The 22480-nt window shown below is 39.1% G+C and overlaps 1 protein-coding gene across 3 annotated transcripts in view; it reads right to left on the bottom strand.

Moving 5' to 3' along the window:
* The window catches only part of XIRP2 (xin actin binding repeat containing 2), a 712110-nt gene that overhangs the window by 626087 nt on the left and 63543 nt on the right, over positions 1-22480 (bottom strand). Inside the window, exon 3 of one of the 3 annotated variants that reach the window (XM_081582634.1) lies at positions 5431-5546. The exons of the other annotated variants lie outside the window; for them this stretch is intronic. The gene's annotated coding sequence lies outside the window, so the exon portion shown is untranslated. The remainder of the gene's footprint in view (positions 1-5430; positions 5547-22480) is intronic. 3 annotated transcript variants of the gene reach the window in all.

Here is a 22480-nt window from a genome sequence, read left to right on the forward strand (position 1 = left end):
AGTGCATAACACTTTTAATCATTTCCCATGACAGAATTGTAGAGACAAGGGAGAAAAAAATGCTATTTAAATGGGAATTTTTGGAAATAGAATAAGTGGTATTAAGATACATTTGTATTTCAGATCCTAATATAGCAATTGTTTAAGAAATGCCTCTAATTTTGGCAGAAACCAACACAATTCTGTAAAGCAATTATCTTTCAAATAAAAAAGGTAAATTGAAAATTGAAAAAAAAAATTAAAAATGCCTAAGTATTTTGTGTTCAGCTGAGTAGGATAAGAACATTTAACCTTTTTTACTTGTTGTTCAGTTTTATTTATAACTCTTAAGAAAAAGATACTCTTTTTTTTATATAAATTTATTTATTTTAGTTGGGGGCTAATTACTTTACAATATTGTAATAGTTTTTGCCATACATTGACATGAATCAGCCATGGGTTTACATGTGTTTACATGGGTTTACATGTGTTCCCCTTCCTGGACCCCCCACCCACCTCCCTCCCCATCCCATCCCTCTGGGTCATCCCATTGCCCCAGCCCTGAGCCCTTGTCTCATGCATCGAATATGGAATGGTGTTCTGTTTCACACATGACAATATACATGTTTCAATGCTATTCTCCCAGAACGTCCCACCCTCAACTTAGACAGCTTAAGAATATACACAGCACATATAATATATGTGCATATATAGCAAATATAATGTGCTAAAGATAAACTGTTTTATCTTCATTTTTCCAGTTATCTCAAATCCTACCACTTCTCATGATGGTCATTTTCATTTGAATACACGATTTACAGATCAGAAAATAGTTCTATAAAACAAGGCTAAGACAGCTTAAGAATATACACAGCACATATATTATATGTGCACATATAATATACGTGCATATATAGCACATTATATTTCAATGAAATTATAAAAGGAGGGCATACTAAGAAACAAAAGCTTGTCAAAGAGGTTGGGAATAATCTTTCAGTTAATAAATGCATTCAGATTAATAGAGATATAAAGATGAGTACAGAAAAGTTTTCAATCTTTAAAGAATTTAGAGTCCTTTTACCAACAAAATATATAAGTAAGGTACTATGGGAAAAAAGAAAAAAGCACGAAAATATAACCAGGAAAATAACTGTAAAGCCATTTGGATCATACACAGTTAAGCGAGAGGGAAAAGAAAAATCTGTGTGAAGTTGGGGAGGTAAGAATGTCCAAAACAGAGTTTAAGACTGAAGATCTGTCACCTAGGATAAGGTGACATTTTCAATATTAAAAAGCAATCACATTGCTAGTTTAATAAGGCGTTCCAAATAACCAAGGAAAAGCTATGTGTTATATTTTTAAAAGTTGAATTTACACAGATGTACTATTTAATGTCCTTCTCCCAGATGGTACAACAGACCAAACACACAAATCTTAAAATTTGTCTACTCTACTGGGATCCATGTTTCATAATATTATGCCAACACTGTGCAAGATGACAATGTAATCGAGCAGGACCCAGTGAGTCCTTCCAGAATAAACACCACATCCATGTCCTCCACCTTTCTTTTGCTATAGAAAAACTTTAGTCAAAGAATAAATTTAATAAGAGAAATGAATTAACACAGAAAGAAAATAGTCAAGCAAGACAAAATAATAACAGTTCAGCCATCAAACAAAGCCAAGGACTTTCAGTTCTTCCTCAAATACTTTAATATTCTGAGTGAGCCACGTCCTTTGAGCTGTCTTGCAGACACTAAAACCCCTACCAGGTGGAAGGAGTTAACCATATGCTGCCCACATGCACACAGAACCCAGACCAGGGGAAACCAGAAGGCTGATGATGCTGACTCCCAATCACCTCCATGAGCTGACCATGCCCTGCTCCTTAAACACTGTCAGATTCCTCACTACCCTCTAGGGGAGGAGGGACAGTTCTGATGGCATTAGCCTGTCTGGGGCCCCCTTTGCCTGGCAAAACAATAAAGCTAACTGTCTCCACATTTCTATTTGGTATTAGTGAACAGAGGCTGTGTTTTGGCAACAACAATCCCCAAGGAAATCCATAACCACTGAGTTTAAAAGCCAATCACTAAATGAAAATCAAGTGGATCCATTAATGAAAAAGAACGGATGTTTTCTAGTCCTACCTCCAGAATCATATAGTAAGTGATAGTTTGTACCCAAAAAACTTAGTAATATTCAAGACCAAACTACCCTTTGAGTGATAATATTAAAAAAAAAAAAACAAACCACCTACTAGAAACCTATATTCCTATTGATCAGAGTGTCAGACTCAACCACCAGAATTTTTTTCCCCTTGATTTTATTTTGCACTTTAAATTAAAACATGTGAAATCTTCACTAAGCAACCACTGAAACAAGTGGTTTTACATGCTAGAAGAATCTGTTTGTACATTTGCCTCTCCGAAGGCTGATTAAAGCCCAACTATAGAAGCCAAGTTATCCTCACACTCACTAGGGGAGGAGAAAGAAGCACAAACACCTTAGCTTCAAACTTAGTCGCACTTGGCATCTTTTCTCGGTCATTTACTCAAAACCAGAAAAAGATATTAGAAGGACTTGGGGCTTCCCTGATGACTCAGCAGGTAAAGAACACACCTACAATGCAGGAGACATGGAAGAGGATGCAGGTTCGATCCCTGGGTTGGGAAGATCCCCTGGAGAAGAAAATGGCAACCCACTCCAGTATTCTTGCCTGGAAAGTCCCACAGACGGAGGAGCTTGGCGGGTTACAGACCAGGTTACAGTCCATGGAGTCACAAAGAGTTGGACATGACTGAGCAACTAAGCATAGCACCTGAAATTATGACATCCCACAAGAACATATGAACTATTGTATCATAACATACAAAAGTATTCATTAAGGAATAATTATTATTGAGTAATCCTATTGCTCTTGCTTCCTCCATTCTTTTGTAGTGTGTATTTTAACTTTGCTTCTTTCTGGACCTCTCTCCAGGTACCTCACTTCAAAGCATGATAGACTAATTAGGGAATAAGGAAGATGAAGAAAAAACAAAGGAAAGGAAAGGAAGGAAAGAAAAGGGGATCACAATGATCAATTAGGAATATATGGTACAGCAAGATGTTTTAAGTTTGTTCTTTTATAATAAAATACAACTAAATTGAGTCAGTAATTTTGTTATTGTTGCTTTTGCTTCATTTTTTTTGTTGCTGTTGTTGCTACTGGTTGATGGGTTTTTACTTCTTTCACATTAGCTAACTGGCCTGTTAACCAGTTACTCCTGCCCTTCATGTAGTCTACTCACCCTCTGTGATTTTCAAAGTGTGATCATCAGACCAGGAGTATCACTATTACCTGGGAACTTGTTAGAAATGCAAATGCTCAGGCTCTACTCCATATTTAAACAGAGACTCTAGGGGTTTAGTGTCGTGATCTGGTTTCAACAATCTTTCCAGGAGACTGATACATGCTGAGTTTTCAGAAGCACTGCTCTATCCATCTATTTTTCTAAAACACATTTCTCACCATGCTCCTATTCCTCTGCTTAAAATACTTCAACGTTTTCTATTTCATCTTCAAAACACAATCCAGGCTCATTCTAACATAAAATCCATCGTGTGGCCTGATTCATATACTTCTCCTCTACCCTCACCTCGAATCAACACAGCATGCCAGCCACACTGAAATTCATTTACTTCCTCTTGTTACCTATGCTTATTGCTGTTTGATTATTGGATAAACCTACATATTCTTTTAGATCCAGAACATTTCTAGCTACTTTCCCCTCAGTGATCACCTTCTGCATTCACTTGTCCCACAGTCATCCACCACAATGTTTAACCAACAACACGTATTTAGGCATTTTCTCTTCATTGCATTCTCTTATCACTCTATACATGTACCTGTAGCACTCTGCTTTTCTAGACATGTTTTTAAATTTGTCTCTTTTAAAGGGAAGCATAATACATCAGCCTAAAATATGCCATTTGCCATACTGATTATTCTGATTTAAGTCACTTGAGAAACAAGAAGGATACTCTAGACACTCAAACATTATTCCCCTTGAAAGCAGGAAATAAAATCTGTCACGTGAAAAGTAACCTGCACTGTATCAGGAAGGTGGGGAGCATCTCTAACACCAGAAATAGGGGATTAGGGTCAGGAAGACTGTACAAATAAACCTTGTTAACTTCACTAATTTACAATCCCAAACTCAACCTCTGTCTTGTCGGTCTTCACAGTGTATTGTTTGTCGAAAAGATCTAAGAGTCTGCTGCTTTGATCACTTGACTCTCATTTTTATGGGGTTCCTATGCATACAAAATTAGTATGGAACCATTATTATGCAATTATCAATATGTAGCTGTTAATCCGTTTTATGTCAATTTACTTACTGCTGCTACTGCTAAGTCGCTTCAGTCATGTCAGACTCTGTGCGACCCCATAGACGACAGCCCATCAGGCTCCCCTGTCCCTGGGATTCTCCAGGCAAGAACACTGGAGTGGGTTGCCATTTCCTTCTTCAATGCATGAAAGTGAAAAGTGAAAGTGAAGTCGCTCAGTTGTGTCTGACTCTTAGCGACCCCATGGACTGCAGCCTATCAGGCTCCTCCATCCATGGGATTTTCCAGGCAAGAGTACTGTAGTGGGGTGCCATTGCCTTCTCCAATTTACTTACTAGACCAGCCAAAGAAGCTAGAAGGCAAGAAGGGAAAATTTTCCCTCCCTAACTCTTTTAGATAGAAAAATATTAGAGGAAATGAAATTTAACTAATGATGTTCTTCTCATTCTTGCATCAGATCTGCCTGTCACACGTAGGGTTAAAAACTGCTTCCATTAATGAACTATAGCTACAATATTTCAGTGATTAAACACCACATATTGTATAATCTGAACTTTCCACAACAGTTATGAACAAGAAGGAAATGAGCTTTTAGTTTAACCCCACACAAGTCAACAAACAAGCAACTAAAGGTATGCTTGCAAAAAAAAAAAAATACATGGATGTTTTGGATTAAAAATAACGGAAGCAACCAACCTTAAAATTGTAATCTGAATTTGCAATTATGTAAAGGGCCAAGAATAAAGTAGGATCAAGAAACCACAGTTGTAAGCAGCATCAGAAGTTGTGGCTAAAGTCTTTTGCTAATCTCACCTCTCGTGGACAAAGATAAGACCCTGAACTAGAACAACACAAGACATGGGAATTGAGAACTCTGAACAAAACAGGGATTATAAAAAAAACAACACACTGAAAGAAAGGACCGAAAAAATATGTTACAGCCAAGAAAAACTTAACCTTGTTCTGTCTCATCTTGGACTTAAGAGTAAACAGCCTCAAGAATATTTAACAACAGGCTTCACTCATGTAATGTACATTTATAGGGTGAGAGTACAGTATCAATGTTGTCAGGAAAGCTGCAATGCAAAAAACTAATGAAAAGTAATCAAAACTCACAGTTTTAGTTCCAACATGTCAAGACCTCGGAAGTTATCATGGAAAATCTGAAAGCCAGCATTCTTCTTAGATCCATCAGAGATCTGAGGTCACAGGGCAAACTGCTGCCTTGAAAGCTGAAGAGACAGGTGTATATATATAATCACAGCTGAGATTGGTTTAACAGCTGGAACTTGTACGGACCCTTAAGTAATAATTGACTAATAGAGGCTGAGTGTGGATTAAAGATTAAAAATTCCTGGGGACCTACTCTTAGGGGAGCCCCCATATTTTCATGGGATTTACCTTCAAAAAGGAGAAGGCAATGGCACCCCACTCCAGTACTCTTGCCTGGAAAATCCCATGGACGGAGGAGCCTAGTGGGCTACAGTCCATGGGGTTGCTAAGAGTCGGACACGACTGAGCGACTTCACTTTCACTTTACCCTTTCATGCACTGGAGAAGGAAATGGCAACCCACTCCAGTGTTCTTGCCTGGAGAATCCCAGGGACGGCGGAGCCTGGTGGGCTGCCGTCTATGGGGTCGCACAGAGTCGGACATGACTGAAGCGACTTAGCAGCAGCAGCAGCACCTTCAAGAAACTCCAGTTCTTATGGTGAAGATTGGAGAAAACTTTATTCATGCTTCAGACAGCCCTATGTTAAAATAGGCTCAGAGCATTATCCATCAAAGAGATCTGACTCAAGGGAAATAATTACTTTATCAGGGTTTTAGCTGATCAAGGGGAAAGGCAATTCATTTGGACAACTTCATACCCCTCTAACCTTCCTAATTTACTTAGAAGAAACAGAAGTCTAAGAAACCCTTTTGAAAATCAGTCCAGTGACCCAGGTCCACAAAAACGTAAAATTATTTATATTGTTACATAATCCTAAACTTATAGAATGCTTCTTCCCATTCGCATTTGAGTATGTCCCACATCTCTTTCAGTGAGTCTGGCAAGATGGTGGACTGGCCATAGCAAACACCCTCTTCCAACAACACAAGAGAATATTCTACACATGAACATCAGCAGAAGGTCAATACTGAAATCAGACTGATTATATTCTTTGCAGCAAAAGATGGAGAAACTCTATACAGTCAGCAAAAATAAGACTGGGAGATGACTGTGGCTCAGATCATGAACTCCTTATTGTCAAATTTCGACTTAAATTGAATAAAGTAGGGAAAACCACTAGACCATTCAGGTATGACCTAAATCAAATCCCTTACAATTATACACTGGAAGTGACAAATAATTCAGGGATTATATCTGATAGACAGAGTGCCTGAAGAACTATGGATGGAAATTCATGACTGTGTACAGGAGACAGGGATCAAGACCATCCCCAAGAAAAAGAAATGCAAAAAGGCAAAATGGTTTTCTGAGGAGGCCTTAAAAATAGCTGAGAAAAGAAAAGTGAAAGACAATGGAGAAAAGGAAAGATATACCTATTTGAATGCAGCATTCCAAAGAATAGCAAGGAGAGATAAGAAAGCCTTCCTCAGCGATCAATTCAAAGAAATAGAGGAAAACAACAGAATGAGAAAGACTAGAGATCTCTTCAAGAAAATTAGAGATACCAAGGGAACATTTCATGCAAAGATGGGCTCAATAAAGGACAGAAATGGTATGGACCTAACTGAGGCAGAAGATATTAAGAAGAGGTGACAAGAATACACAGAACAACCATACAAAAAAGGTCTTTATGACCCAGATAACTATGATGGTGTGATTGCTCACCTAGAGCCAGACATCCTGGAATGTGAAGTCAAGTGGGCCTTATGCAGCATCACTACGAACAAAGCTCATGGAGGTTATGGAATTCCAGTTGAGCTATTTCAAAATCCTAAAAGATGATGCTGTGAAAGTGCTGCACTCAATATTCCAGCAAATTTGGAAAACTCAGCAGTGGCTGAGGACTGGAAAAGGTCGGTTTTCATTTCAATCCCAAAGAAAGGCAATGCCAAAGAGTGTTCAGACTACTGCACAATTGCACTCAACTCACATGCCAGCAAAGTAATGCTCAAAATTCTCTAATCTAGGCTTCAACAGTACGCAAACTGTGAACTTCCAGATGTCCAAGCTGGATTTAGAAAAGACAAAGGAACCAGAGATCAAATTGCCAACATCCGCTGGATCATAGAAAAAGCAAAAGAATTCCAGAAAAACATCTATTTCCACTTCGTTGACTACACTAAAGCCTTTGATTGTGTGGATCACAACAAACTATGGAAAACTCCTCAAGAGATGGAAATTCCAGACCGCCTTATTTGCCTCTTGAGAAATCTGTATGCAGGTCAAGAAGCAACAGTTAGAACTGGACATGGAACAACAGACTGGTTCCAAATTGAGAAAGGAGTATGTCAAGGCTCTATATTGTCACCCTGCTTATTTAACTTATATGAAGAGTACATCATGCGAAATGCCAGACTGGATGAAGCACAAGCTGGAATCAAGATTGCCAGGACAAATATCAATAACCTCAGATATGCAGATGACACCACCCTTATGGCAGAAAGTGAAGAACTAAGGAGCCTCTTGATGAAAGTGAAACAAGGAGAGTGAAAAAGTTGGCTTAAAACTCAACATTCAGAAAACAAAGATCATGGCATCCGGTCCCATCACTTCATGGTAAATAGATGGGAAAACAATAGAAACAGTGAGAGACTTTATTTTTTGCGGCTCAAAAATCACTCCAGATGGTGACTGCAGTCATGAAATTAAAAGACGCTTGCTCTTTGGAAGACAAGCTATGACCAACCTAGACAAGATATTAAAAAGCAGACATTACTTTACCAACAAAGGCCCATCTAGTAAAAGCTATGGTTTTTCCAGTAGTCACGTATGGATGTGAGAGTTGGACCATAAAGAAAGCTGAGTGGTGAAGAATTGATGCTTTTGAACTGTGGTGTTAGAGAAGTCTCTTGAGAGTCCCTTGGTCTGAAAGGAAATCAAACCAGTCAATCCTAAAGGAAAATCACCCTGAATATTCATTTGGAGGACTGATGCTGAAGCTGAAATTCTAATGCTTTGGCCACCTGATGCAAAGAACTGACTCTGTGGAAAAGACCCTGATGCTGATAAAGATTGAAGGCAGAAGGAGAAGAGGATGATAGAGGATGAGATGGTTGGATGGCCTCACCGACTTGATGGACATGAGTTTGAGAAGCTCTGAGAGTTGATGATGGACAGGGAAGTCTGGTGTGCTGCAGTCCATGGGGTTGCAAAGAGTAGGACATGACTGAGTGACTGAACTGACTCATTTCTTTCATACTCTATGCTGCTGCTACTGCTGCTGCTAAGTCGCTTCAGTCGTGTCTGACATTATGCGACCTCATAGACAGCAGCCCAACAGGCTCCCCCGTCCCTGGGATTCTCCAGGCAAGAACACTGGAATGCGTTGCCATTTCCTTCTCCAATGCATGAAAGTGAAAACTGAAAGTGAAGTCGCTCAGTCGTGTCCGACCCTTAGCGACCCCATGGCCTGCAGCCTACCAGGCTCCTCCGTCCATGGGATTTTCCAGGCAAGAGGACTGGAGTGGGGTGCCATCGCCTTCTCCATCATACTCTATACTTGTTTTTATTTCCATTCTTTCCCCACCCCCACCACTCTTTGGTTTAGTTTGGATATTTTCTATCGACTGTCTTCAGGTTATTAATCTTGCCTTCTACTATGTTGAATTATTCAGATACTGTATTTTCAGTTCCAAAAATCCTTTTGGGTGTTGATATGAATACTCTGGTTAAATTAAACATCTTTTAATGCATTTGTCCATATATTAATCTATTTTAATTAATATTTATATAGTTGCTTTAATGTCTTTGTCCTGCTAAGTTCAATGTGTATGCACCATCTATTGGTCTAACCCTATCACCTGTTTCAAGATTTTTAAGCACATTTTTCTGCCAATTTGCCTAGCTTGTGGTTTTTATTTTACATTAAATAATGTGCATGGGGAAAAAAAACTAGAGGTTTTAGGTGATGCTAAGTGAAGTGAAGTCACTCAGTCATGTCCAACTCTTTGTGACTGTAGGCTCCTCCATCCATGGCGTTTTCCAGGCAAGAATACTGGAGTGGGTTGCCATTTCCTTCTCCAGGAGATTTTCCCAACCCAGGGATTGAACCCAGGTCTCCCGCATTGTAGGCAGACACTCTACCGTCTGAACCACCAGGTGATGCTATTTACCCCCAAAAGAGGGTTTCCTCTTAGCTCTTATAGTCAGATAAGGTGTGATTCTGATTCCATTCATTCAATTTGGGATTGAACTAGGTGGGGAGCAAGGGTTCCTTTTTTAGGCAATTTAATCTATTTCTGGCTCTTCCTTATTCCTTTGATATGCTCCACCAAAAACTTTTAATTTATAGCCTAGGAAACCTGTTCCCTCAGACCAAAAAGACAGTGGAATGTTCAGTTCTGCATGTCAGAGATTTTGAGCATACCTCTTTAGATTCTCGCTTTAAACTCTGAGACGCCACACTTTGTGGGTAAAACTAGCCATATATATGAGTTCTATCTAGATTCTCATCCTTCATACAACCCAGAATGCTCTTAGAAATATGTTGGCTTATCTTCCCCTTAGTTAAGTCCCTAAACAAATGCTAAAGTAATAATCTGTGGTTTAAACTAAGAACTGGAAAATTTCCCCAAGAAAGAAAATAGTTGGCTGTGGTTATCTCACCAAAGGAAAGCTCTTTCCTCTCTGAAACTTTAGTTCACATCTTTTTTGTTCTCATAGCTAGTTTTAAACACTACTGTTATGGTTTGCCTCAGTTTTCTAGTCATGGCAGAAGGAACACTGGCTTCACGTTGTGTTGGGTGTCAACCCACAGTCCTGCAAACCTTGTAGTTGCCCAGCCTCAACCAAAAAGCCCAGAGACAGTGACAGAGACATCAACGGTTTACTGAATAGGGAAATCTTATATGCCCAAAGCAAAGGTGTTGGAGTAAAACCTAACCATGTATGGCAACATGACAACACTCTTCATTACTCCAGGGACAAGGAGACTACCATTTATAGAGAAGTTGACATCAGGTTGCTTCAGTTAACAGGAAAACCAGCAGCTGGAGAGTGTCCCTCACAGTCCCCCAGGTTAATCACCATGGTGGAGGGTAGCTAATAATAAACTAATAGGTGAAGCCATTGTTGCTTCAGGATTAGAACAATCACTAGCTGGGGCAGGCAGCAAGCACATTGGCAGTTACTGATTAAGCTTTATATTTAAGAGGATTGGACAGTCCTGTGAATGAAGCAGGGACTGGTTTAGCAGGGCATGTACAGAGAGCAAGAGAACATCATCTTAAATGGCCTGATCATACACTGTGATCTACAAATTCTACTGAGAAGGGAATTCTCTGTAGTTTATATTTTAATTTTACATTCAGAGTGTTTTGAATTTCAGAAATAAAAAAGAATTTTTAGTCAAATTTACTGATTACTTATGGGCTTGGTTTGCATTGTATTTTTAAAGTAGCCTGTTTTTCACAAATTACAATTTTTTCTTCAGTTTCTCAAAACAATACATTAAAATCCTTGAGTGACTTGATCCATCTAGAATTTTATGTATTGCATATTGTTTATTGTGTATTGTTCAATTTTTTTGAAATAATATAGAAGCATTTTCCATAATCATTTCTTTATAAAATGCCATCTTCCTCATGCTAGATCTTATCAGTCAGGCTCTCTAAACCAGGATTAAGAATATGATATCTATAATTAGATGTGAAACCTGGATAATAATAGTTCCTAACTTACTGGGTTTATTTGAATTAAATAAGAGAAATACATGTAAAGTATAGTACTTGAATGGAGAAGGCAACGGCAACCCACTCCAGTACTCTTGCCTGGAAAATTCCATGGACAGAGGAGCCTGGTAGGCTATAGTCCATGGGGTCTCGAAGAGTCAGACACGACTGAGTGCCTTCACTTTCACTTTCATGCATTGGAGAAGGAAATGGCAACCCACTCCAGTACTCTTGCCTGGAAAATTCCATGGACGGAGGAGCCTGGTAGGCTATAGTCCATGGGGTCTCGAAGAGTCAGACACGACTGAGTGCCTTCACTTTCACTTTCATGCATTGGAGAAGGAAATGGCAACCCCCTCCAGTATTCTTGCCTGGAGAATCCCAGGGACAGAGAGCCTGGTGGGCTGTCGTCTATGGGGTCGCACAGAGTCAGATATGACTGAAGCGAATGCAGCAGCAGCATAGTACTTGAAACAACAAATGTTCAATAAATGATAGCTATCGTCATGTTTTTGTTGGTGATGCAATTACATCATATCTTCAACTGTTGGAATGCACACTAAAGTCAGGAATCATGTGTTACATGAGCCCTTTTAATCTACTTACTTAGACATTTTATCAGTGGTATTTGTTCTTTGTTCATTAAATATTCATTGCTTGACTTCTATGTCTTATATATACTCAGTTTTCTTATGGAACTTTATTATTTTTTGAACTGTTTTCATTTTGGAATTTTATTTACCATCTTCCCTCACAACAGAGGAAGGTGTTCTGATATTTTTTCTCACTTGAAAAAGAATCTAAGCTGTTCAGAAAACATGAGCATTACAGATCTAGTTGAAAAAACATGTTTAACACTCAAATGACATCTAAAATCAATACAAGATGATAGCATAATCACAGCAATAATAACTATTGGAACTGAGAATGAAGGATATTCATACTAAAGTAGATAAAAGTATTTTGATTTCTCCAAAGCCATATATGAACAAAATACAACTGAAAACGTAAATTCCAACAACTCTCTTCTTCATCATAAACCCCAAAATTATATATTCAAGCTGTATGTTTTATATATAACATAAACTATATAATAATATAATTTTATGTATCTACTAACATCATTTATGGCCATATTTTACCTTCAAATCATTTATCAACTATTCCGAAGTAAATATATGTGTCCTCATTTGTTTAATATCTTTTCCAATTGATTAGATATTATTAAAGCCAATATATATTTTCCTCATATATTTGTATCCCCAGTAACTTCCACACCTCTGTGGCTCAGCACAAAGCCAGCATTCATAATAATAATAAAGACTTGTTAAATAAATGATTGAGCTATTGAGCTGAAAATGCATTCATTTAGATGGGATTTAACTAATTTTGGAAAACATGGAACATCTTTAGTGGGATAGGCTTGTCTTAACTTCCCAAACAGAATTGATTCCTGGGTCAGGAAGGCTCCCTGGAGGAGGGCATGGGAACCCACTCCAATATTTTTGCCTGGAGAATCCCATGGACAGGGGAGCCTGGTAGGCTACAGTCCATGGAGTCACAAAGCATCAGACACAACTGAAGTGACTTAGTAGCAGCAGCAGCAGCAGGTGTGGTTATGCTGATAGATAATATGAGGAAGAAGAAAATACTAGGCAAATAATAGATATTAAATATGTATCATCACAAACTAAAAATTAGACAAAGTATTCCTGAGACAGTGACATTCAAGTTGAAATCCAAAAGGTGAATGATAGAAAGTGTTCCAGTACACTTACTGTGACAAGAGGGAAGATAACTTATTTCCAGACTGGAAGGACAATGCTGGTGCTCTGTCCATATTCCCTGTTGCATTTCTGATCACCTCTCTCCTGGTTTCTTTCTGTTTGCTTCTAAAGATCAGAACCGGTAGATTCTCTTCAGGAAACACCCTAACAGTATTGATACAGCTTTGCTATCCATTATAAAGAAGGCTGATGCTGAAGCTCCAATACTTTGGCCACCTGATGTGAAGAGGCTACTCTTTGGAAAAGACACTGATGCTGGGAAAGATTGAAGACCAGAGGAGAAGGGGATGGCAGAGGATAGGATGGTTTGATAGCATCACCAACTCAATGGACATGAATTTGAGCAAACTCCAGGAGATGCAGGAGGACTGAGGAGCTTTGCATGCTGCAGTCCATGGTGTCACAGGGTCAGATATGACTTATAACAACAAATAGAGAAGGGCCTGAGAGCTTATATTCCCCACCAGTTCCCCCATAGACAATGAGTGGTGTGAAAGAAACGCTTGTATGTAACATCACTTACTAATATGTAGAATAATGGAATTATAAGTACAGGCCAAGTGTTGTAGGTTGGCAAAAAGGAATCATGAACATTTAATCATTGTGGGCTTTATAGTTTGAATTCTTTACTATATGCTAAGTACTGCACTAAGCCTCAAATTAGACTTGATTCATTCATTAGCCTGGTATGGTAATTACTATTACTTCCCCATTTTATATGGAAAATAAGAGATCAAAAAAGCCTATCTGCCCAAAGTTCACATATATGGTACATGAAGAAAGTGGATTCAATTCTAGCCCTGACTCTAAAATCTGTGTGCTAAACAACTGCCTTTCAAGTCCTATAACAGGAGAAACTGAGGTTCTGACCAAAAAAAAGTCACCCTCTGACTCTGACCTGGAAAAAGTCCTTTCTGTGTCTTTTGGAAATATGCTGCTGCTGCTGCTAAGCGCTTCACTTGTGTCAGACTCTGTGCGACCCCACAGATGGTAGCCCACCAGGCTCCACCTTCCCTGAGATTCTCCAGGCAAGAATACTGGAGTGGGCTGCCGTTTCCTTCTCCAGTGCATGAAAGGGAAAAGTGGAAGTGAAGTTGCTCAGTCGTGTCCGACTCTTACTGACCCCATAGACTGTAGCCTATCAGGCTCCTCTGTCCATGGAATTTTCCAGGCAAGAGTACTGGAGGAGGGTGCCATTGCCTTCTCCATTCAAAATATGAGCCTGGTCTTAAATAAAATCAGTCACCTTGCTAAGGCTTCAGTTCAGTTCAGTCGCTCAGTTGTGTCTGACGCTCTGCGAGCCCATGAACCGCAGCACGCCAGGCCTCCCTGTCCATCACCAACTCCCGGAGTTTACCCAAACTCATGTCCATTGAGTCGCTGAGGCATCCAAACATCTCATCCGCTGTCTTCCCCTTCTTATCCTGCCCTCAATCTTTCCCAGCATCAGTGTCTTTTCAAATGAGTTAGTTCTTTTCATCAGGTGGCCAAAGTATTGGAGTTTCAGCTTCAACATCAGTCCTTCCAATGAACACCCAGGACTGATCTCCTTTAGGATTGACTGGCTGGATCTCCTTGCAGTTCAAGGGAATCTCAAGAGTCTTCTACACACCATGGTAAAAGCACCAATTCTTCTGCACTCAGCTTTGTTTATACTCCCATCTCACATCATACATGACTACTGGAAAAACCATAGCCTTGACTAGATGGACCTTTGTTGACAAAGTAATGTCTCTGCTTTTTAATATGGTGTCTAGGTTGCTCATAACTTTCCTTCCAAGGAGTGAGCATCTTTCAATTTCATGGTGGCAATCACCATCTGCCATGATTTCGGAGCCCCAAAAAATAAAGTCAGCCACTGTTTCCACTGTTTCCCCATCTATTTGCCATGAAGTGATGGGACCAGATGCCATGATCTTAGTTTTCTGAATGTTGAGCTTTAGGCCAACTTTTTCACTCTCCTCTTTCACTTTCAGCAAGACACTCTTTATCTTATTCATTTTCTGCCATAAGAGTGGTGTCATCTGCATGTGTGAGGTTATTGATATTCTCCCGGCAATCTTGATTCCAGCTTGTGCTTCATCCAGCCCACCATTTCTCATGATGTACTCTGCATATAATTAAATAAGCAGGGTGACAATATATAGCCTTGACGTACTCCTTTTCCTATTTGGAACTAGTGTGTTGTTCCATGTCCAGTTGTCCAGTTCTAACTGTAGCGTACTGACCTGCATACAGGTTTCTCAAGAGGCAGGTCAGGTGGTCTGGTATTCACATCTTTTGAAGAATTTTCCACAGTTTATTGTGATCCGCACAGTCAAAGGCTTTGGCATAGTCAATAAAGCAGAAATAGATGTTCTTATGGAACTCCCTTGCTTTTTCGATGATCCAGCGGGATGTTGGCACTTTGATCTCTGATTCCCCTGACTTTTCTAAAACCAGCTTGAACATCTGGAAGTTAACGGTGTACGTATTGCTGAAGCCTGGCTTGGAGAATTTTGAGCATTACTTTACTAGCGTGTGAGATGAGTGTAATTGTGTGGTAGTTTGAGCATTCTTTGGCATTGCCTTTCTTTGGGATTGGAATGAAAACTGACCTTTTCCAGTCCTGTGGCCATTGCTGAGTTTTCCAAATGTGCTGACATATTGAGTGCAGCACTTTCACAGCATCATCTTTTAGGATTTGAAATAGCTCAACTGGAATTTCATCACCTCCACTAGCTTTGTTCGTAGTGACAATTCCTAAGGCCCACTTGACTTCACATTCTAGGATGTCTGGCTCTGGGTGAGTGATCACACCATCATGATTATCTGGGTCATGAAGATTTTTGTACAATTCTTCTGTGTATTCTTGCCAGCTTCTTACTAGCTTCTGCTTCTGTTAATTTCATACCATTTATGTCCTTTATTGAGCCCATCTTTGCATGAAATGTTCCCTTGGTATCTCTAATATTCTTGAAGAGATCTCTAGTCTTTCCCATTCTATTGTTTTCCTCTATTTCTTTGCATTGATCGCTGAGGAAGGCTTTCCTATCTCTCCTTGCTAGTCTTTGGAACTCTGCATTCAAATGGGTATATCTTTCCTTTTCTCCTTTGCTTTTGGATTCTCTTCTTTTCACAGGTATTTTTAAGGCCTCCTCAGACAGACATTTTGCTTTTTTTGCATTTCTTTTTCTTCGGGATGGTCTCTGTCTCCTTTACAATTTCATGAACCTCTACCCATAGTTCATCAGGCACTCTATCAGATCTAGTCCCTTAAATCTATTTCTCACTTCCACTGTATAGTCATAAGGGATTTGATTTAGGTCATATCTGAATGGTCTAGTGGTTTTCTCCACTTTCTTCAATTTCAAACTGAATTTGGCAATAAGAAGTTCATGATCTGAGCCACAGTCAGCTCCCAGTCTTGTTTTTGCCGACTGTATAGAGCTTCTCCATCTTTGGCTGCAAAGAACATAATCAATCTGATTTCTGTGTCAACCATTTGGTGATGTCCATGTGCAGAGTCTTGTCTTATGTTTTTGGAAGAAGCTGTTTGCTGTGACCAATGCGTTCTCTTGGCAGAACTCTATTAGCCTGTGCCCTGCTGCATTCTGTACTCCAAGGCCAAATTTTCCTGTTACTCCAGGGTTTCTTGATTTTCTACTTTTGCATTCCAGTCCCCTATAATGAAAAGGACATCTTTTTTGGGTGTTAGTTCTAAAAGGTCTTGTAGCTATTTATAGAACCGTTCAACTTCAGCTTCTTCAGCATTACTGGTCAGGGCATAGACTTGGATTACTGTGATACTGAATGGTTTGCCTTGGAAACGAATGGAGATCAATCTGTCATTTTTGAGATTGCATCCAAGTACTACATTTCGGACTCTTTTGTTGACTATGAGGGCTACTTCATTTCTTCTAAGGGATTCCTGCCCACAGTAGTAGATATAATGGTCATCTGAATTAAATTCACCCATTCCAGTCCATCCTAGTTCGTTGATTCCTAGAATTTTGACATTCACTCTTGCCATCTCCTGTCTGATCACTTCCAATTTGCCTTGATTCATGGACCTAACATTCCAGGTTCCTAAGGCTTAGAATACTCTGTTTCAAATTCTTTTTGGTCGAAAGTATTCTTATCCAGAAATTTTAGAAGAAATCTAACAAATCTTATTAAACTTATTTTAAGAGTTCTTTTCAGAAAATACTTACTTCGCAAAAATTGCTCAAGGGTTCTTCTAGGAAGGTATCCTAGCTAAACCACGGAGGTAATATGGGATATAAAAAAGAGCAAAATGAATGAAGATATTGAGGAACTGGGAAATAATCCAAACTCTTCAATAGTAGATTTAATAATGCAACTTATCTTGGAGTACTAAAGCACTGTTTGAAACATACATATATATATATGTGTGTGTATGTGTGTGTGTGAAGCTGAATGCCCTTGAAATTCTAAAATATTACTTTATAATGAATTATTATATCCTTCATATCCTTCACATTTGCTGATCAGAGTATCTGAAAGACCCTAAAATTTGGCTCCATGTGGTAAATATTATCTTAGGATTTTTCTCTCTTTTGTTTATAAAGGAATGATATAACTGTTGCATAGTTTCTTCTCACCCCTTGTTTTCTTCATGGCATCTATAAGTGTTGTTCATTTCAACTAAATGCTGGTTTGAGACATGGATTAAGTTTCTGAAATGTACTTGCACATGACATAAGTTTTATTTCATATAGATCATTGCACTGCGAGGTAAAATGATGGACTGGGGTCTGTCAATTCATATAGATTTAATTTTTTAAAGTGTAGGTAAACATTTTTGTCTTAAAGTAGTTTGGGATTTATAGAAAAGCTGTAATAAAAGCATAGAGTTCCTGTATACATTACCATGGTATATTTGTCACTACTAAAAGCCAACATTGGTGCATTCGTATTAACTAAGCTCTATACTTAATTCAGATTTCAGTAGTTTTTCCATTAATATCCTTTCTCTCCTCCAGGATTCAGTCCATCATGATTAACTTTAGTTATCATGTCTCCCTAGTCTTATCTAGACTGTGATCATTTTTAAGACTTCCCTTATTTTATAAGCCCTTTACAGTCTTGAGTTCAAGCATTCTTTAGAATGTTCCTCAAATGAGGTTGTCTGATGCTTTTCTCATGATTCATCTGGGAAAACAGATTTCATGAAGGAAGATCACAGAGGTAAAATGCCATTCTCATATCAAATCAAGGGCATGACTCATCACTGATGCTTGCACCTGGCCAAGGTACAGTTTGTCATGTTTCTTCAAGGTAAAGCTACTTCCTTCAGCCCTGTTCATATTCTACTCTTTTGGAAGCAAGTCACCAAATATGGCCAATACTCAGGAAGGAGCAGAGATGAGGGGATTGAGCTATATGAACTACAAGGGAAGTAAACATATGAATTATTTGAAATTCTATAGGAAAGGCTCGTCTCTTCTCTTATAATTTGGTCTCTTATAATTTGACCATTTAGTTATATCAGTTTTATTCATGTATATTTATTTTGTACTTTGAAGTATAGTCTGACACTATATTATTTATTTTATTGCCAAAATCATTCCAGAATTTAAGCAATAAGATCATTAACAACACTTTTGAGTTGACTCCTGAGTCCCTTTGACATGTTCCTAGCCCCCCTGCCCACATCTTTTTTTAGCACTTTCCTAATTTCTAGCAGGACAAGATGCTCTAGCTTTATCTTGTGTTTTCTCTACTCTATCACTAGAATCCATCATTTATCCAAGGAGTCCTGATTCCCTTTGTCAGAGAAAACTACAATCTCAGTACTTGGTATGCTCACAACAACTTTGCTATTACTGCTTCTAAGCCCTCTGAGCTAGAAAATATATCCATATGTATCTGTAATTAGAGTCTGCCCTCCATACGCCTGGGTTTTACATCCAGGGATTCATATGGAGGGCAGACTGTATTCATTGTACTACCACTGTATATTTTATAAGGGACTCAAGGAGAGATAAGAAAGCCTTCTGAAGTGATCAATGCAAAGGAATAGAGGAAATCAATAGAATGGGAAAGACGAGATCTCTTCAAGAAAATAAGAAAAACCAAGGGAACATTGCATGCAAAGATGGGCACAAGAAAGGAGAGAAATGGACTGGACCTAACAGAGGCAGAAGAGATTAAGAAGAGGTGGCAAGAATACACAGAGGAAATATACAAAAAAGATCTTCACTACCCAGATAATCACAATGGTAATCATTCACCTAGGGCCAGACATCCTAGACTACAAAGTCAAGTGGGCCTTAGGAAGCATCACTACGAACAAAGCTAGTGGAGGTTATGGAGCTGAGCTATTTCAAAAAGCTATTTCCTAAAAGATGATGCTGATGCTGTGAAGGTGCTGTACTCAATACGTCAGCAAATTTGGAAAACTCAGCAGTGGCCACAGGACTGGAAAAGGTCAGTTTTCATTCTAATCCCAAAGAAAGGCAATGCCAAAGAATGTTCAGACTATTGCACAACTGCACTCAACTCACACTAGCAAAGTAATGCTCAAAATTCTCCAAGCCAGGCTTCAACAGTATGTGAACCGAGAACTTCCAGATGCTGAAGTTGTATTTAGAAAAGGCAGAGGAACCAGAGGTCAAATTGCCAACATCTGTTGGATCACAGAAAAAGAATTCCAGAAAAACATCTACTTCCACTTCATTGACTACACTAAAGCCTTTGACTGTGTGGATCACAACAATATTTGGAAAACTCTTCAAGAGATGGGAGAATATCAGACCACCTGACCTGCTTCCTGAGAAATCTGTATGCTAGTCAAGAAGCAACAGTTAGAACCATACATGGAACAACAGACTGGTTCTAAAATGGGAAAAAGAGTACGTCAATGCTGTATATTGTCCCCTTGCTTATTTAACTTCTATGCAGAGTACATCATGCAAAATGCTGGGCTGGATGAAGCACAAGCTGGAATCAACATTGCTGGGAGAAATATAAATAACCTCAGATAGGCATATGACACCACCCTTATGGTAGAAAGCAAAGAGGAACTAAAGAGCCTCATGATGAAAGTGAAGGAGGAGAGTGAATAAGATGGTTAAAAATTCAACATTCAAAAAACAATGATCATGGCATCCGGTCCCATCACTTCATGTAAATAGATGGGAAAACAATAGAAACAGTGACAGACTTTATTTTCTTTTCTCCTAAATTACTGCAGATGGTGACTGCAGCCATAAAATTAAAAGCCGCTTGCTCCTTAGATGAAAGGCTATGATCAACCTAGACAGCATATTAAAAAGCAGAGACATTACTTTACAGACAAAGGTCCATCTAGTCGAAGGTATGGTTTTACCAGTAGTCATGTATGGATGTGAGAGTTGGATCATAAAGAAAGCTGAGTGCTGAAGAATTGATGCTTTTGAACTGTGGTGTTGGAGAAGACTCTTGAGAGTCCCTTGAACTGGAAGGAGATTCAACCAGTCCATCCTAAAGGAAATCAGTCCGGAATATTCATTGGAAGGATTGATGGTGAAGCTGAAGCTCCAATACATTGGCCACCTGATGCGAAGAACTGACCTATTAGAAAAGTCCCTGATGCTTGGAAAGATTGAAGGCAGGAGGAGAAGGGGAAGACAGAGGATGAGATGGTTGGATGGCATCACTGACCGACATGATGGACATGAGTTTGAGCAAGCTCTGGGAACTGGTGATGGACAGGGAAGCCTGGTGTGCTGCAGTCCATGGGGTTACATAGAGTTGGACATGACTGAGCAACTGAAATGAACTTAGTAGCCACAAATTTTGGTATGCATGTGGGGCTCCTGGAACCAATCCCCCATGGATACTGAGGGACAACTTCTATATCTATACATCTGTATTAAGTTAAATGTTGAGTTCATACTGATATATCTGATGCTAATCTAGCTCCATACAGCTCATTCTAGCCTGTGGCTTTCTCTTTCTAAGAGTGAGAAAGTTGGCTATCACTGTCTACCTTAGAAGTACTTATTTGCTCAAGCCAGTATACATATGCTTTCCCTTTTGAAATAAATTTTATTGAATCTCTCTTAGAAAACAAGACATTATTTTTAGAAATGTACGAGATATTTGCTAAATCAATAAAAGAATTAGAACTTTTAAAGTTAAACAAAAATAAAATTTTAGTTATAATTTGATCCTAAAACTGTCTAAGGATCCTCAAACATTATTCTTTTAATTAAGTATAATGTTTCACTTAGTGGCTCTAATTGTTGTATAGAAAAAAAAAGAATTTCCATTCAAACAGACTAACTTCATATCCCAAGGTTTTCTGTATATCTTAGCTCCAGAGAAAATAGAAAGGAAGGCACATGTGAGCAAAATTAGATATAGTGAGCTTTATTCTACTTTCTGAAAATACTCCTAAGGCATCTAACAGCTGTAAGAGTGGACAATCAGATTTCTTTCCCTGGGTTTTTCTGCTGCACAGGTAAATTTTCTTCAGAGTCTCTAAAGACTAAAATGCTGCAGAATTCAAAGAAATCTCACCTATTAAGAAGAAATTAATAAAAGCATTGTTGTGGTTGTTCAGTCACTAAGTCGTGTCCAACTCTTTGTGACCCCACAGACTGCAGCATGCCAAGCTTTCCTGTCCTTCACTATCTTCCGGAGTTTGCTCAAACTCATGTCCATTGAGTTGGTGGTGCTAGCCAACCATCTCATCCTCTGTCACCCCCTTCTTCATCCTCTATCACTTCCTCTTAATTTTCCCAACTTCACATCGGGTGGCCTAAGTATTGGAACTTCAGCATCAGTCCTTCCAATGAATACTCAGGGTGAATTTCCTTTAGGATTGATTGGTTTGGTCTCCTTGCTGTCCATGGGACTCAAGAGTCTTCTCCAAAACCACAATTCGAAAGCATCAGTTCTTTGGTGCGCAGCCTACTTTATGATCCAACTCTCACATCCATACATGACTACTGGAAAAACCATAGCTTTAACTAGATTGACCTTTGTTGGCAAAATGATGTCTCTGCTTTTCAACACTCTGTCTAGTTTTGTCATAGCTTTTCTCCCAAGGAGCAACCATCTTTTAATTTCATGGCTGCAATTACTGTCTGCAGTGATTTTGAAGCCCAAGAAAATAAAATCTGTCACTGTTTCCATTTTTCCCCATCTGTTTGCCATGAAATGATGGGACGAGATACCATGATCTTAGTTTTTTGAATGTTGAGTTTTAAGCCAGCTTTTTCACTCTCTTCCTTCACCTTCATTAAGAGGCTCCTTAGTTCCTCTTCACTTTCTGCCATTAGGGTGGTGTCATCTGCGTCTAAGGTTGTTGATATTTCTCCTGGCAATCTTGATTCCAGCTTGTGATTCATCCAGCCCAGCATTTCACATGATGAAGGAAATGGCACCCCACTCCAGTATTCTTGTCTGAGAAATCTCATGGGCAGAGAAGCATGGTAGGCTACAGTCCACAGGGTAGCAAGAGTCAGACATGACTTAGTGAACTAAACCACCACCACTGCTCTGCATGTAAGTTAAATAAGCAGGGAGACAATATTGTCTTGATG

Source organism: Giraffa tippelskirchi, chromosome 3, assembly GCF_054371585.1.
Source record: "Giraffa tippelskirchi isolate mGirTip1 chromosome 3, T2T-mGirTip1v1.2.pri, whole genome shotgun sequence".
In the NCBI taxonomy this organism is placed as follows: Eukaryota; Metazoa; Chordata; class Mammalia; order Artiodactyla; family Giraffidae; genus Giraffa; species Giraffa tippelskirchi.